This window comes from Sapajus apella, unplaced genomic scaffold, assembly GCF_009761245.1.
Source record: "Sapajus apella isolate SASKATOON/1434 unplaced genomic scaffold, GSC_monkey_1.0 scaffold14, whole genome shotgun sequence".
Lineage (NCBI taxonomy): Eukaryota > Metazoa > Chordata > Mammalia > Primates > Cebidae > Sapajus > Sapajus apella.
The window spans coordinates 372,758-388,465 of NW_022436954.1; the positions used below are offsets into that span (position 1 = coordinate 372,758).

At 48.4% G+C, this 15,708-nt stretch overlaps 1 protein-coding gene and 1 pseudogene across 9 annotated transcripts in view; one reads left to right on the plus strand and one right to left on the minus strand.

Moving 5' to 3' along the window:
* SHANK2 (SH3 and multiple ankyrin repeat domains 2) overlaps positions 1-15,708 on the plus strand; it is a 687,472-nt gene that overhangs the window by 98,212 nt on the left and 573,552 nt on the right. The gene's annotated exons all lie outside the window — the stretch shown is intronic.
* Positions 9,678-10,670, minus strand: LOC116554573 (annotated as a pseudogene).

Consider the following 15,708-nt stretch of genomic DNA (forward strand, 5'->3'; position numbering starts at 1 on the left):
CTTCAATTACCTTCAATTAGGGACTTTGCAATGGCATAAGCCAGTAAGGCAACCCCATCCCTGTGAACCACCACGTGTTTCCTTTGCTTTGCGTCTGCGTTCACCCCGTAAATCTTGCCCCATCCATCCCTGTGGTGGAGCCCAACACCGTTAGCTTGCTGCAGAAGCAAGCTATTTTTGAAATGGCAAAACCCGCAATTACTTTTGCACCAACCAAATACCTTCAATTTGGTGCTTCCTGATTTCATAAATCACTGTTTGCTCAAACTAACTCTTTATGTATGTTACTGTGCCTCAGTTGACCCTTTAACAGTGTCGTCAAATGGTCCCGATTTGCTACATGCCCCTGTTGTGAATATTGATTACTATTAGAAGTGTGGGCTGGGCACGGTGGCTCACGCCTGTAATCCCAGCACTTTGGGAGGCCGAGGCGGACGGATCATAAGGTCAGGAGTTTGAGACTCATCTGGCCAACATAGTGAAACCTTGTCTCTACTAAAAATACAAAAAATTGGCTGGCTGTGGTGGTGCGCACCTGTAGTCCCAGCTACTCGGGAGGCTAGGGCAGGACAATCGCATGAACCCGGGAGGTGGAGGTTGCAGTGAGCTGAGATCACACCATTGTATCCAGCCTGGCAGCAGAGTGAGATTCCATCTTAAAAAAAAAAAAAAAAGTAAACAACAAAAAGTGATGTCTTGTCATACTGGGGAGTGCAGCATTGTCGTGCATTCTTGCTGTCTGGAAAGAAGTTGCTGTCTGGTTAATTCCCTGGCGTGTCCCTACCTAGATACTTCCACTGCTGAAATTCTCTTCACACTCAGAGGTCCTGTCTGCCTGCCTCCAGCGTCTCCGTGGCACAGCCCGCAGACTGTCTGGTGCAAGACTTTTGTTCCAGGACGTCTGTGAGAGGGTGAAGCGAGGTGACGCTGTGCCTGGACGGTGCCTGCTTGGGTGCTTGGCCTGTGCACCTTTGATTTGTGGCACCCCCAGTCTGTCCTATCACCCCTGCCTTTTTGTTTGGCAGGAGCCTCCTTCGAGGGAAGGGTTGACACCAGGCGAGCCCCAGCATGTGCTTGTTGGTGCCAGTCCGGGCAAGGGGGTGTACAGACACTCACATTCATCCATCTGTGCAGCACACAGGAGGTTGGAGAGTGGTCCTCCACTCACGCTCAGCGGAGGACGGAGGACACGCCTGCCCGCGGAGTGCTCATGGAGGGTGCTCCATGGTCTGCACCGGGTCCTGAGAAGTGGGTGGGATTGGACCGTGAGATCGGCCGGGAAGCATTACACGAGGGATGCTTGAGGTTGAGACGTGTCTACCCCTGAGCAAAAGTTATGTGACAATGCAACGCAAAAGATGTCACCAGTTCTCGACCTTGGCTGAGCCCCTGTTTCAGGTGAGGGCATTTCAAGGTGAACGATTCCCAGATCCCCAGGCAGCCCCTGGCATCCAAATCTCAAGGGCTGAGAAGTTCCAAGGAGGAAGATTTCTGGGATGAAGGATCTCGCTGTAGGGTTTGCCCAGGCTTTGCAGAGAGAAGTGAGAACGGCTTTCCTGCCTGGCGTTTGGGCTTCATTCCTCATGCTGTGGGGGCTGAAAGGCTGTGGGGCTGCTGCCAAGCATAGTTTCCTAGGAGCAACATACACTGAGGACCAGCACACACACCTGGGGGGCAACTCTCAGGGAGACCTGTAAGAGATTCTCTCTTCAGGAGCCCCAGAGGGGAGCAATATTTCTTCTTAAGAAAACAAGACAAGGCTGGGAGCAGTGGCTCACACCTGTGATCTCAGCACTTTGGGAGACCAAGGCAGGTGGATGGCTTGAGGTCAGGAGTTCAAGACCAGCCTGGTCAACATGGTGAGATCCTGTTTCTACTAAAAATACAAAATTAGCTGGGCATGGTGGCACATGCCTGTAATCCCAGCTACTTGGAAGGCTGAGGCAAGAGAATTGCTTGAACCTGGGAAGCGGAGGCTGCAGAGAGCTGAGATCGTGCCACTGCACTCCAGCCTGGGTGGCAGAGTGAGACTCGTCTAAAAAAAAAAAAAAAGACAGCTGGGTTCCCACAACCAGTGGAATAATAGGAATTAAAGGAACCCACCCCCAGCTTAAATACTGTCATTACCAACAATGGCAGGACTGGGTAGCCACAGCCCCACCCATCATGGAGTCAAAGCCATGCCCAAGCAGGTGACTGGAAAGCTCCCTTCAGACTCAAGGACTTGGCCTCTCTCCTAGGCCCCCAGCAGATGCCCAAGGCTGGCTTTTGATGGAATTGGGTGCAGCACAGAAAGCTGTTGAGAGTTCTGACCCTTGATTTGAAATGTGTTTCATGTACAGGCACGTCTTAGTTTACCTGTGACATGTCCTCTCTCCATAGAGGTCTCAGAGCTCTGAGATTTTATTGTGTGATGTTCCCAGACATGGTAATTTAACTTCCTTCCTGATAACCCATAGTTGAGAAGGTGCAGCAGCTGCCCCGAGGCTCCTGTGTGAACTGGAGATGCCTTAGGTGGGTCGCGCTGTGGTCAGCCCCTCACTCTAGACATTGGGTCCTGCTAGGTTATTCTGTGGCTGGTCTGCATGTTGGGTCTGGAGCTGGAGTGGAACCCGGTCATGCTTCTCCCTCCTCTTCAGTGGCCTCGGTTTCTGGGTCTGTTTAATTCCAAAGCCCATCCGCCCAGACGGGACACTGCTGAGATGCCGTGCGCTGTCATGTTTCATATGCAAGGGACAGTTAATCCCCCAGCCCTCCACTTTCAGGTTCTGGGATTTTAAGAACTTGGCTTGTACTAGGGGATGATTTTGGTGGCTTGTCTTGAGCGCCACACCCCTCCTTTGCTTTGATAACCCAGGAGCCAGAACTCTCCAAAAGGACCCAAGCCAGTCTTGGGGAGGCTAAGAAACAAACGCAGGGCACCTGACAGTTTAGACACTTGCCATCTGGGAGGGTTGCGTCTTGATTTTAGATCCTAAATGCAACAGGTTTGTTAGAGCAGACAGACTACAAACTAGGAACTAGATCAGACGACAGGTCTTCATTTTCTTGTCGGCCAAGGTCCCAGACAGAAAATGCCTATGAGGCGCGCCTAAGGAAGAGACGCTCCAGGAGTTACAAAATGAGGTATTTTTTAACTGAGCTGGAGACAGAGGGAGTGTGTGGGAACTCTGTACTATCAGCTCAGTTTCCTATAAACCTAAACCTGCTCTAGAAAAATAAAGCCTAATGAGCTGGGCATGGAGGCTCACACCTGTAATCTCAGCACTTTGGGTGGGTGGATCACGAGGTCAAGAGATCAAGACCATCCTGGCCAACATGGTGAAATGCTGTCTCTACTAAAAATAGAAAAATTAGTAGGGCATGATGGTGTGTGCCTGTAATCCCAGCTACTGGGGAGGCTGTGGCAGGAGAATCACCTGAACCTGGGAGGCAGAAGTTACAGTGAGCCAAGATTGTACCACTGCACTCCAGCCTGGCGACAGAGTGAGACTCCGTCTCAAAGAAAAAGAAAACTAAAGCCTATTAATTTAGAAATGCACAATAGAAGGCACACATGTATAAATATTTTGCATTCTGCCTTCTATCCTCCTCCAGCCTCCCCGCTGAAGAGGGTATGTGATCTGCGTGAAAGGATGGGGAATGAAATGGTCCAAACTTCCCTCCTCCAAGACCTCACACTGCAGTCTTTTGGGGCAGTTTCCATTGAGCTCCTTTTTGCACAAGCAGACTGTCTTTTGAAAATCGTCTGGAGAATCTTGAATTGGAATGAGGGCGGGCTGCCTCCCTTCCTGGCTGTGATGCATCAGGAGTGTCCTTATCTATCAGATAAGAAGTCACAACACCCTCTTATCACATTCTCGCAGGACTGACAGAGACTGAAAGGAAGGCCTAGCTGGCAGGCTGGCTTGCAGGAAGCCCTCAAGAAGCATCAGCTCTGCCTGCCTGCAGCAGCACGGCCTGCCGTGTACTCATCCACTGGATGCCCCCACAAGCCCATCTGTCTGGCTTCCAAAATGAATAGACTGGTGTATCTAGGGCTTGCACGGGAAAGACCATTACAGGCAGACCCTGTGCCACAGCCATCCAATTTCTAAAGTTTTTATTTTTAATGAAAAACACTATAAACATAGAAAAGTAGAAAAGCACAATAATGACTGTATACCCACCATCAGAATTAAACATTTTAAGATTTTGCCCTATTTGCAAATTTGCTTCTTTATTAATATTTTTTAATTTGCGATAACTCTCACTTGACACTCATCAGTTCCCCCTGTTTTGAAGCAGTGACCGCTGTTGTGAAGTTGGGCTGTAAATAGGTGAAGATAGCCATTGAATGTATATTTTTAATTCGTGTATGAAAATGTTTATATAAGTTATTCTTTTTTTTTATTTTTATTTTTTTTTGAGACAGGGTCTTGCTCTGTCACCCAGGCTGGAGTGCAGTGGTACAATCTCAACCCTCTGCAACCTCTGCCTCTTGGGTTCAAGTAATTCTTCTGCCTCAGCCGCCCAAGTGGCTAGGACTACAGGCTCATGCCACCATGCCTGGTTAAGTTTTTGTGTTTTTTTCTTTAGTAGAGACGGGGTTTTACCGTGTTAGCCAGGGTAGCCTCGATCTCCTGACCCCGTGATTCACCTGCCTTGGCCTCCCAAAGTGTTGGGATTACAGGCATGAGCCACCACACCTAGCCATATCTATTCTTTTACAAGTCGACATTTCCCCATTTCATTGTCACATGTCAATGTATGTTACTTAACTTGTCTTCACTGTTCTATAATTTTACCTGATGTGACTATATAATCATTTACTTAGTTTCCTGTTGGTGGCTGCCATAGTTTGAACGTGTTCCTCAAATTTCATGTGTTGGAAGCTTAATCCCCAAATTCATATGTTGATTGGAGTTGGGGCCTTTGGGAGCTAATTGGGATTAAATAAGGTCATTATCATGGGGTCCGCATGATGGGGCGGATGGCTTCATTAGAAGAGAAAGAGAGACCTGAGCTGTCACGCATGATCTCACCCTCTTGCCATGTGATGTCTTCTGTCACTTCATGATGCAGCAGGAAGGTCCTCACTAGATGGCATGCTCTGCTCTTGGACTTCCCGACATCCAGAGCTATAAGAAATACACTTTTTTTCTTTACAAATTACCCAGCCTATGGGATCTTGTTATAGAAACAAAAAGTGGAGTAAGACAGTGGCATTTAAGCCGTTATCAGTTCATCAGTTAATTCACCAAGTGTCCACTGAGATCATGTGATGCTCCAGAACAGAATGCAGAAAATGCTACAGGGTGTCTTGTTCAGTGCAAGGAGAGGCTGCTGCAGTGGCTTGGGGAGCCTCCACACTGTTCACCATATTTGAGGATGCTCCCCTGCCTGTGGACAGACTATGAAGACATCTCCTCCTGTATCTAAGGAAATGCCAGTGAAAAATGGTCAAACTCTGTAAAATATTTAAAGGGGTTTATATGAGCCACATCGAAGTCACCAAGGCTCATTTTATAGCCCCAAGAGGCCTGAGAACATGTGTCCAAGGTAGTTGGGCTACAGTTTGATTTTATACATTTCAGGGGGTAGAAATTACAGGCAGACATCGATGAATACCTGTAAGATGTACATTGGCTCAGTCCAAAAACCTGGGACAACTTAAAGTGAGGTCAGGGGAGGGTTTCCAGGTCATAGGTGGTTTCAGAGACTTTCTGATTGGCAGTTGATTGAAAGAGTTGTTATCATGTAAAGACCTGGAATCAATAGGAAGCAATGTCTGGGCTATGATAAGGGGGCTGTGGAGACCAAGGTTCTTATTATGTGGAAGAAGCTTCCAGGGAGCAGGCTTCAGAGAGAATAGAGGGTAAATGTCTCTTAACAGACCTAAAAAGATGCCAGTCTCTTAGTTAATCTATCCTGGGTCAGGAAGAGACCTGGAAAGGGAAGGAGATGATAGACTAAATTTTCTCTACAAGAGACAGCTTTGCAGGGCCATTTCAAAATACGTCAGAGAAATATATTTTGGTAAAAAATACATTTGATTTCTTTCAGGGCCTGCTGTCTTTCACACAATGCTGTGCTAGAGTCAGGTTGGAATTTGGTATCTTACTGCTACAGAGAGTCCATTTTGTCCATCTTCAGATGTCTTAATGTTAATGCTGGTTGGTTGTGCCTGAATTCCAAAGGGAGGCAGGTGTAATGAGGCATGTTCCATCCCCACTTCCCATCATGGCCTGAACTAGTTTTTCAAGTTGACTTTGGAATGCCCTTGGCTGAGAGCAGGGTGGGGGATCCATGCAATTTGTTGTGGACTTAGAATTTTATTTCTGGTTAGCAAAAGCCACCTTCTTAAAGAAGGCTGTCTGCAAACTTAGTTTTCAGTTTCAAAGCAACTGGTTTCTATTGGAAACCATCTTCTTTGGGGACTGATATGTCTCAGGAGGCTTAGCAGCCCAAGGATGAAAGTTGCCAACGTGGACTGTGATTTAAGGTATCATTGCTAGGGCTGAAATAACACAGCAGGGATTTTCCCGGTTTCTCCAGGGCTCTGGAGAATGGCTTACATCAGAGTGGCCTCCCCAACCATTTTCCCTATCAGCTCTGTTTCCCCATCCCATGTTGGTCAGGCCGGTCTCATCTCGAACTCCTGGCCTCAGGTGATCCACCCACCTCAGCTTCCCAAAGTGCTGGGATTCCAGGCATGAGCCATCACGCCCAGCCCTCAGTATGTTTCTGTTGCTCTAATCCACTAAATCTGTGCTATCTTCTGACACAGTAACAAAGCAGCATTTATTGAGCAGCCAGAATCCCGTCTTTAGTAAAGAGACCTTACGTGGAGCTGTTGTCTCTTACTTTTTCTTCTAGAGGTTTGTTGCGTTCCTTTTCATGTTACAGTAGTCACTGCATCTGGAATGGATTTATGTGTCTGGAGTGGCATGGGGCTCTATTTCTCAACTTTTCCATATAGATACCTACTAATGTCAGCCTCATATGTTTATTAATCCGTTTTCCCCAACATATATGGGAGTCACATATTTACAAGCCCAGTCTAAGGTTCTGTGCTTTTTAAATCCATCTGTTTGTCTTTGTCTAATACCATACTGTTTTCTTATAAGGACATTAGTCCTATGGGATCAGGACCCCACTCTTGTAATATCATAACCTTACATGATTTCATACTATAACTTTTTTTGGTAAGCCCTGGCATCTGGTAGAGTCTCCTCTTAGTCTCAAGAACTGTCTTGGTTTTATCTGGCTTGCTCTCTCCTTTGAGCTTTAAGATCAGAGTGTTAAGTTCTATGAACAGTCTTATCAGGGTTTTATTAGAAGTTACATCAAGTTTATATTTTATGGAATATTCTCATCTTGAAGATATTAAAGCCTAATATCCATGATCATTGTATAGCTCTTCATTCATTTGGGTCTTCCTTCATTTCTTTCTTTTATTCAAAAAGATAATGCTATATGGTATTACTTTTTCCTTAAAGGTCTCACACATATTGTGTTAAGATTTTTTTTAGTTAACTTTGGTTATTGTTGGTGGTATTATAATGTTTTTGAATGTTTTTCAATTGTTTATTGCTAATGTAACAATTCAGTTAATTTTGTATATTAACTTCTTATTTGGCATTTTGCTGGACATTTTTTTTTCTTTTTTACTAGTTTTATAGTTACACATTATCTAATTTGTCCCTAGATTTTCTTGGATTTTCTATTCATAGATGCATATTATCTGAAGATAATGATTTCCCTCCTTTTAATCCATAAACAGTGTATTTACTTATACGTTTGCCTACTTATTTTTGATATTCACTACAATATTTGAGTAGATGCTCTGTTCAAGTTTAGGAAATTCTCTTCTTATTTCCAGTTTTCCAAGAGTTTGATCATGACTGGGGGTGCGTGTGTCCCCCACAGGCTGTCTGGGGCTGGTCTTCTGGTCCCTGCTGGACAGAAGACCTTGCTGGTCCCACACTTGAGTGCTGCACAGTGGAGTGGTATCCCAGGAGGGGCCTGTTGACCTGTTGTCTTGATTACTATCCTTTTTCTGTAGGTTGTCTCCCAGGAAGACTTTTTTTTTTTTTTTTTAAAGACAGAGTTTTCGCTCTTGTCACCAAGGCTGGAGTGCAATGGCGCCATCTTGGCTCACTGAAACCTCTACCTCCCGGGTTCAAGTGATTCTCCTGCCTCAGCCTCTTGAGTAGCTGGGATTACAGTCATACGCCACCATGCCTGGCTAATTTTTGTAGATTTAGTAGAGACAGAGTTTCACCATGTTGGCCAGGCTGGTCTCGAGCTCCTGGCCTCAGGTAATCCACCCACTTAGGCCTCCCAACGCGTTGGGATTACACGCATGTGCCACCGTGCCCAGACCCAGGCAGCCTTTTACCTTGGGGAAGTGGTTACTTCCTGGTCACGGTGAGTGGTTTCTACAGAATTGTTAGCCAGGTAGGCCAGCGTATCACAAACAGGTTAAGGGTGGGTTCATGCTGGCTGGCCAGAACCCCTTGAACTCTGCTGTAAGAGCACTGAAACGGAAACCTGTCATAAAATGAAGACTTCTTTAGACATCGTGTGGTCTCTACAGCGGCCTGGACAGAAACCCACTGAGGCCCAATTAGAAAGCCAGACAGACTGTTGTCTCTGGCATTTCTAGCAGAAGCTGAGAGACTGTTGGAGGCTGCCTTGAGTCTGGAAGATGGTGCAGACCACATTTGCGGTACGGTTACCGGTGCCACTGAGAAAACGGCACACTCCCATGTGAATGCTGAGGCGTGGAAGAGAAATAAACTTACCTAATGAATGTACCTTCTCACCAGTCCTCCTCTAGACATGGACACCCCAATAACTTAATAGAACACACCGGCGAGGGGTTGCAGTTCATCTGAGGCAGGGCTCTTATGCGGACATACTATTTTAATTTAGGCATCTGATTTATTAGTAGCTTGTTTTCTGATTTGGGGATATACGTTTTGGCATTAAGAAGAAGGTGTGGAGAGGCTGTTATATCCCTAGAGCCACTTTGACTTTTTTTATTTTTTTGAGATGGAGTCTTGCTCTGTCACCAGGCTGGAGTACAGTGGTACCATCTCAGCTCACTGCAACCTCCGCCACCTGGATTCAAGCAGTTCTCCTGCCTCAGCCTCACGAGTAGCTGGGACTACAGGTGCACACCATTTCGCCTGGCTAATGTTTGTATTTTTAGTAGAGATGGGGTTTCACCATGTTGGTCAGGATGGTCTTGATCTCTTGATCTCGTGATCCACCCACCTTGGCCTTGGCCTCCCAAAGTGCTGGGATTACAGGCGTGAGCCACCATGCCCAACCCCTAAAGTCTATCTTTTAGCTAGAGAACCACTGCTGCGTTCCTGTTGTCAGCATCGTTCAGGTGATAATGCTTGGCAGGGTGCTGGCCTCAGTGGGCCATGCTTTGTACGTATGTGATTGGCTCCTGCTTCTAAGATCTTGAATCTAACAAGAGCCCACGGGGCCTTTTTTTTTTTTTTTTTTTTTTTTTTTTTTTTGCTATAGAAATGTTTTATTAGGTCAAACTACTTACTATGAAAATGCTTTAAAATGCATCAGGAGATGTAAAGACTCAAAGAAGCGTGTAATGACAATGGCTATCAGAGCATACTAAAGAATCCACACTGCTTCCCCACTTTACCTAGGAAATGAAGCTTCTAGGCTACCTCCTCCTCCTCCTCAGCATACTCCTGAAACTCCTCCTCCTCAGCTGTGGCATCTTGGTATTGCTGGTATTCTGACACCAGGTCGTTAAGGTTGCTCTCGGCCTCGGTGAACTCCATCTCATCCATGCCCTCGCCCGTGCACCAGTGCAGGAAGGCCTTGCACCTGAGCTGTAAACAGTTTACAGAGCTGTAAACTGTTCGGAGACGCATTTGAAGAGCTCTTGGACCGCTGTGTTGTTACCAATGAAGGTGGCCGACATTTTTAGCCCCCGGGGTGCGATGTCACAGACGGCTGTTTTCACGTTGTGAGGGAGCCACTCAGCAAAGTAGCTGCTGTTCTTATTCTGAATGTTGAGCATTTGCTCATCCACCTCCCTCATGGACATGCGACCTCTAAAAATGGCAGGCACGGTTAGGTAGCGGCCATGACGGGGGTCACAGGCAACCATCATATTCTTAGCATCGAAGAGTTGCTGAGTGAGCTCAGCCACGGTCAGGGCCCGGTACTGCTGGCTGCCCCAGCTGGTCAGCGGGGCAAAGCCGGGCATGAAGAAGTGCAGCCGGGGAAATGGAACCATGTTCACGGCCAGCTTCCGCAGGTCGGCATTCAGCTGGCCCGGGAAGCGCAGGCACATGGTGACCCCACTCAGTAGCAGACACCAGGTGATTCAGGTCACCGTAGGTGGGTGTGGTCAGTTTTAAGGTCCTGGAACAGATGTTATAGAGTGCTTCGTTATCAATGCAGAACGTCTCGTCTGCATTTTCTATGAGCTGGTGGATAGAGAGGGTGGCACTGTAAGGCTCCTCCACCGTGTCTGACACCTTGGGCGAGGGCAGGACGCTGAATGTGTTTATGATCCTGTCTGGGTACTCCTCCCGGATTTTGCCCATGAGAAGGGTACCCATCCCAGACCCAGTCCCCCCACCCAGGGAGTGGGTCAGCTGGAAACCCTGCAGGCAATCACAGCTCTCAGCTGCTTTTCTCACAGCTTCTCTTCCTGTGGTGGGAGGCTGTTCATCAGCTCCAGGGGAGAACATGTCTGGGGCAGGTGCACTTAGGAAATGCTGCCTTTGCCTCTCTCTGAGACACCGCCATATAAAGCCCTCTTAGGAATTCAGCAGCAAAGCGACCTGTGTATTTTTTTTCTACCCAGCTGTGTTTCCCAAACGTATTTGCCCAGAGGAGGGTTGGAGGGCGTGTGTGTGATGGAATTGGCTCTCCGAGCTGTAGTCAGGAGGTGCAGCTTAGGAAGGCATTAGGTGTTAAGAGCCAGGCATGGCCTCCAGGCCCTCGGAGATGAGAGGAAGGGGAGCTTGTGTACCGTAGACAGTCGGTTCTGACCTGGGGTAGAGAGAGATGCCAGGAGGGGTGATGGCAGAGTTTCTGTCTGATGGTGGTGAGGGAAATCCCAGTTAACCTGTGTAGATGGAGATTCTTCTCAGAAGTAAGTTTGTTCCATGCATCTTTTTCACAAGCCCATCAGGAGGGTCTTGGGGACGGAAGGAGTCAGCTCAGGCTGCCATGATAGAGCGCCACCGACCCGGCAACCTAAACAGCAGACGCTGATGGTCTCACGTTCCTTGAGGCTCTTTGTCCGAGGTGAAGCTGTTGCAGGGCTGGGTACCCCCGATGTCTCGCTCCCTGGCATGCCCAAGGCTGCCTTCTGGCTGTGTCTCCCCGTGACCACCACCCTGTGCCCACATGCCCCTGGCTGCTGCTCCTGTGTCCAGAGCCCCTCTTCTGACAAGGACACCGTCCTTGGATTAGGGCCCACCTGTAAGACCTTGTGGAACCTTAACTGCCTTTCCAAAGGCCCTGTCTCTATTACTGTCTCTTTCCCAGCTCCTGGGGGTTTGGACTTCCACACAGGGATCTGAGCTCAGCTCACAGTGGGACTGACACCATGTTGGTGCCTGGATGCCATGTGGCAGAGGGCACAGCCATGACATGGGGCAGCCACATGGCTCTGTGTGGCCACAGCCACGGTCCCTCTACTTGGGGCAGGTGGGACAGGCCACCTCTCTGGGGGGCTTTGAGGGGTAATGGGGCAGGGCGGGTTTGGGGGGCAGCTTCTAGGCAAGACCCCCAGAAGAAGTGGTGCTAGACTGAATCCCAGCATCTATGTGGTCAGATCCCCAGACCTCCCCGGCCAGGTTCTGCTTTAGTTACTGGGGGCCGGAGCCTTCTCCGTGTTGAAAGTGTGGCAAGGGTGTAGGTCTATGCCCTCCTCTGAGAGCGTGGGGGGGATAGGTCCACCCCTTTGGGAGTGTGGGTGGGATAGTTCCACTCCTCCTCTGGGAACGTTGTGGGGCTAGGTCCACTCCTCCTCTGGGACCGTTGGTGGGGGGGGGGTAGGTCCACTCCTCCTCTGGGAACATGGCGGGGGGTAGATCCACCACTCCTTTGGAAGCGTGGGGGGTTACTGCAACCCCCCTGTGAGCGGGGAGGGGGTAGGTCCACCCCTCTTCTGGGAACATGTGGGCATAGGTTCACCCCTCTTCTGGGAGCATGGGTGGGTAGGTCTGTCCCTCCAGTATTTGGGGCACTTTGTCAGAAGGTCTGCTTTTGCAGAAGCTTCCAGAGCAGTCCACCCCCTCGGCCAGGGCCCATGTGATGTGCTCTAGTTCCCTGGGCATGCCAGGGAGCGAGACCTCGGGGGTACCCAGACCAGCAACAGCTTCACCTCGGACAAACAGCCTTGAGGAACGCGAGACCATCAGCTGATGGGTTTTGCAGGTGCAGGGAGGAGAGCGGCAGGGTAAATGAACAGGACGCCAGGCATGCTTCCTGTCCCTCCCGGCCGACCTCCCCTTCCCTCACGTCTGGCCAGCTCTGGACTGGCTGGTGGCTCACCCTTTCCCGAAGCCCACCCCCTCGAGCTTGCTCTTAGCCCGGTGTTTATGTCAGCTCATAGAATGGCGATTTTCTAACATCATGGTGGAACCTGGATTCCTCGAATATGCGATTCCAGTCCACAGGTCCTTTGCCTCTCTCTGAGACACCGCCATATAAAGCCCTCTTAGGAATGCTGTCAATCCTGTAGCCGCGCCTTGACCCCAAGTTTAAATGTCTATATAAGGCAGCAGGGTGCCTTGAGGAGGAGCACATTTTATGCACATGAATGCACAAAATAAATGAAATGTGTAGTCACAAAATCTCGGTTTCCATGTGTTTAACATGCAGGGTGTCTCTCAGAGACTCCATATAAATAAAAACCTTTTTTTCTTTGGCGAAAAAGTATCTTAAACCAGAATTCAGCTGAGGAACCTCTTTTTTTCTTTCTTTCTTTCTTTTTTTTTTTTTTTTTTTGAGACAGGGTCACACTCTGTTGCCCAAGTTGGAGTGCAATGGCGCGATCTTGGCTCACTGCAACCTCCGCTTCCCAGGTTCAAGTGATTCTCCTGCCTCAGCCTCTGGAGTGCCTGGGACTATAGGTGCCTGTCACACGATGTCGGGCTAATTTTTGTATTTTCAGTAGAGACAGGGTTTTGTCGTGTTACCCAGGCTGATTTCGAACTCCTGACCTCAGATGACCCACCCACCTTGGCCTCCCAAAGTGCTGGGTTTATAGGTGTGAGCCACCGTGCCCGGCTGAACTCTTGCACTTTTAAAGGTGTTTACGAAGGTTTTGCAGCTCTAACCTTGACAAAGTCAGCTCTGGCCGTGAGGTTTTCTGTTTGTTTTTAATATGTGTCTTCTCTCCTAGGTCAGCTTACATATTTTCACAGCGGCTGAAATTACTAGTCAAAAAGTCTATCTACCTTTTCGTCAGAGGCATGAGAGGACGAATGAGCCAGCTGAGGATTTTAGGTTTTCTTGGAAGAGGTTAGCAGCGAAATGCTGTCTTCCTTAAACTTGCTTTGACTGTGATGATTTTCTCTTCTCATTAGTAGCTACCCTAGCAGGGCCAAGGGGAGGAACAGGCTCAGAGTTGTGGAAGTTCACCGACCTGGGGTTTATAGCCTCCCCCCACCACCCCACCCACCCGAGAGATTAGTTACACAGAAAACAGTTGCCCGGGGTGGTGAATAACCTTCCCCTCCTCTGACCTGGCACTGACTTTTCCTGGGGAAGCCAGGATTTCAGATTGTGCCTTGGTCTTTGCTTTCATTCTCTCTGCGGAGCCTCCAGACCAAGCTAGTCTTCACCAGGTTAGAGAACCCAACACAGCCCCTCTGGCTCTCCCATGGCGTTGCCAGATAAAACACAGCACACCCAGTTCTGCCTGAATTTCTGATGAACAGAGTTTTTTAGTATCAGAGTGTCCTGTGCAGTTACTTGGGACATGCAGTAAAGCCTCCTGGTTGTCTGAGATGCAGATGGGTCCTGTGTCCTCTGTGTGGCCTGGTGGCTCTCCTGGGAGTTAATAATTAAATGTCGTCAGGTAGTGATCGAGTGTCCGCTCTTCCCGGGGAGCTGCAGATCAGGTCACCCAAGACCCTTATGAAGGTCAGGGCTCTCCAGCTCAGGTCTCTGGCCTCAAGCTCAGAGGACGATTCTGGAAAGAGCCCGGGTGCTATGACCCAGCCGTCTCTTCCTCTCTGCTCCCCTGCTTCTGCAGGAAATCCCGGTTCTTCTTCGGACCCAGCACCGGGGCCCTTCTGCACCATGGTTTGGGAGCAGATGCGCCCAGGTGTGACCATCACTCCCGGAGCCGGTACCAGGGTGACGCAGGGGTCCTAGTGGGTGAAGATGGACACTGGCAGCAGTGGGGGCTGGGACGAAGGAGCCCCTCCTTGCCCTCCTTGGTGCTGTGGGCCGTTGGTTTTGTTCCTGGACTCGGGTCTAGCAGTAGATGTGTGCTATGTGGCCTGCAAAGTAATCTGTTTAAAAACTGTGAATTTCTGGCTGGGTGTGGTGGCTCACGCCTGTAATTCTAGCACTTTGGGAGGCCAAGGCAGGTGGATCACTTGAGGTTGAGAGTTTGAGACCAGCCTGGCCAACATGGTGAAACCCATCTCTCTCTCTCTTTCTCTCTATGTATATTTATTTATATATGTATTTATATTTATGTATATACACACACATGCACAAATATATATGATATACATAAATCTGTATATATAATATATAAGAATGTATCATATATAAATATTTATAAATGTGTGTGTATATAAATATATATATACACATAAATATATAAAAATATATAAATATATGTGTGTATATACATATATATTTATGTATATACATATATAAATATATAACTATATGTATATATATACATGTATATATAAATATATATATATTTATGTGTGTGTGTGTGTGTTTGTGTATATATATATATATATATATATATATACACACATATATAAATAAATTAACTGAGCATGGTGGCAGGCATCTGTAGTCCCAGCTACTTTTTAGGCTGAGGCAGGAGAATGGCTTGAACCCAGGAGGCGGAGGTTGCAGTGAGCCGAGATTGCACCACTGCACTCCAGCTTGGGTGACAGAGTGAGACTGTCTCAATAAAAAACAAAAAATCAGTGAATTTATAATGTTTATACATTTCATGGTTTTGCTCCAAATCTGACATATCTACCTGGTATCTCCAGATATCTTGGTGTTTGATTCTCCGCGGAGCCTGCAGACCGTGCTGGTCTTCACCAGGCTAGAGAATCCAACACAGCCCCCCGTCACCACCCCGCGCTGGCTCTCCCGTGGTGTTACCAGATAAAATGCAGCGCACCCAGTTCTGCCTGAATTTCAGATGAACAGCAGAGTTTGTTAGTATAAGTATGTCCCGTGCAGTTATTTAGGATATGCAAATAATTGGGGCATCCCTCCCTCCCTTCCTCCCTCCCTTTTCCTCTCCCTCCCTCCCTCCCCTCCTTCATCTCCCTCCCTTCCTTCTACTCTCTCTCCCTTCTTCTCCCTCCCTCCTTCCTCTCAGTCCCCTCCTCCCTCTCCCTCCCCTCCTTCCTCTCCCTCCCTCCCTTCCTCTCCCTCCCCTCCTCCCTCTCCCTCCCCTCCTCCTCCCTCCCCTCCTCCCTCTCCCTCCCCTCCCTCCCTCTCCCTCCC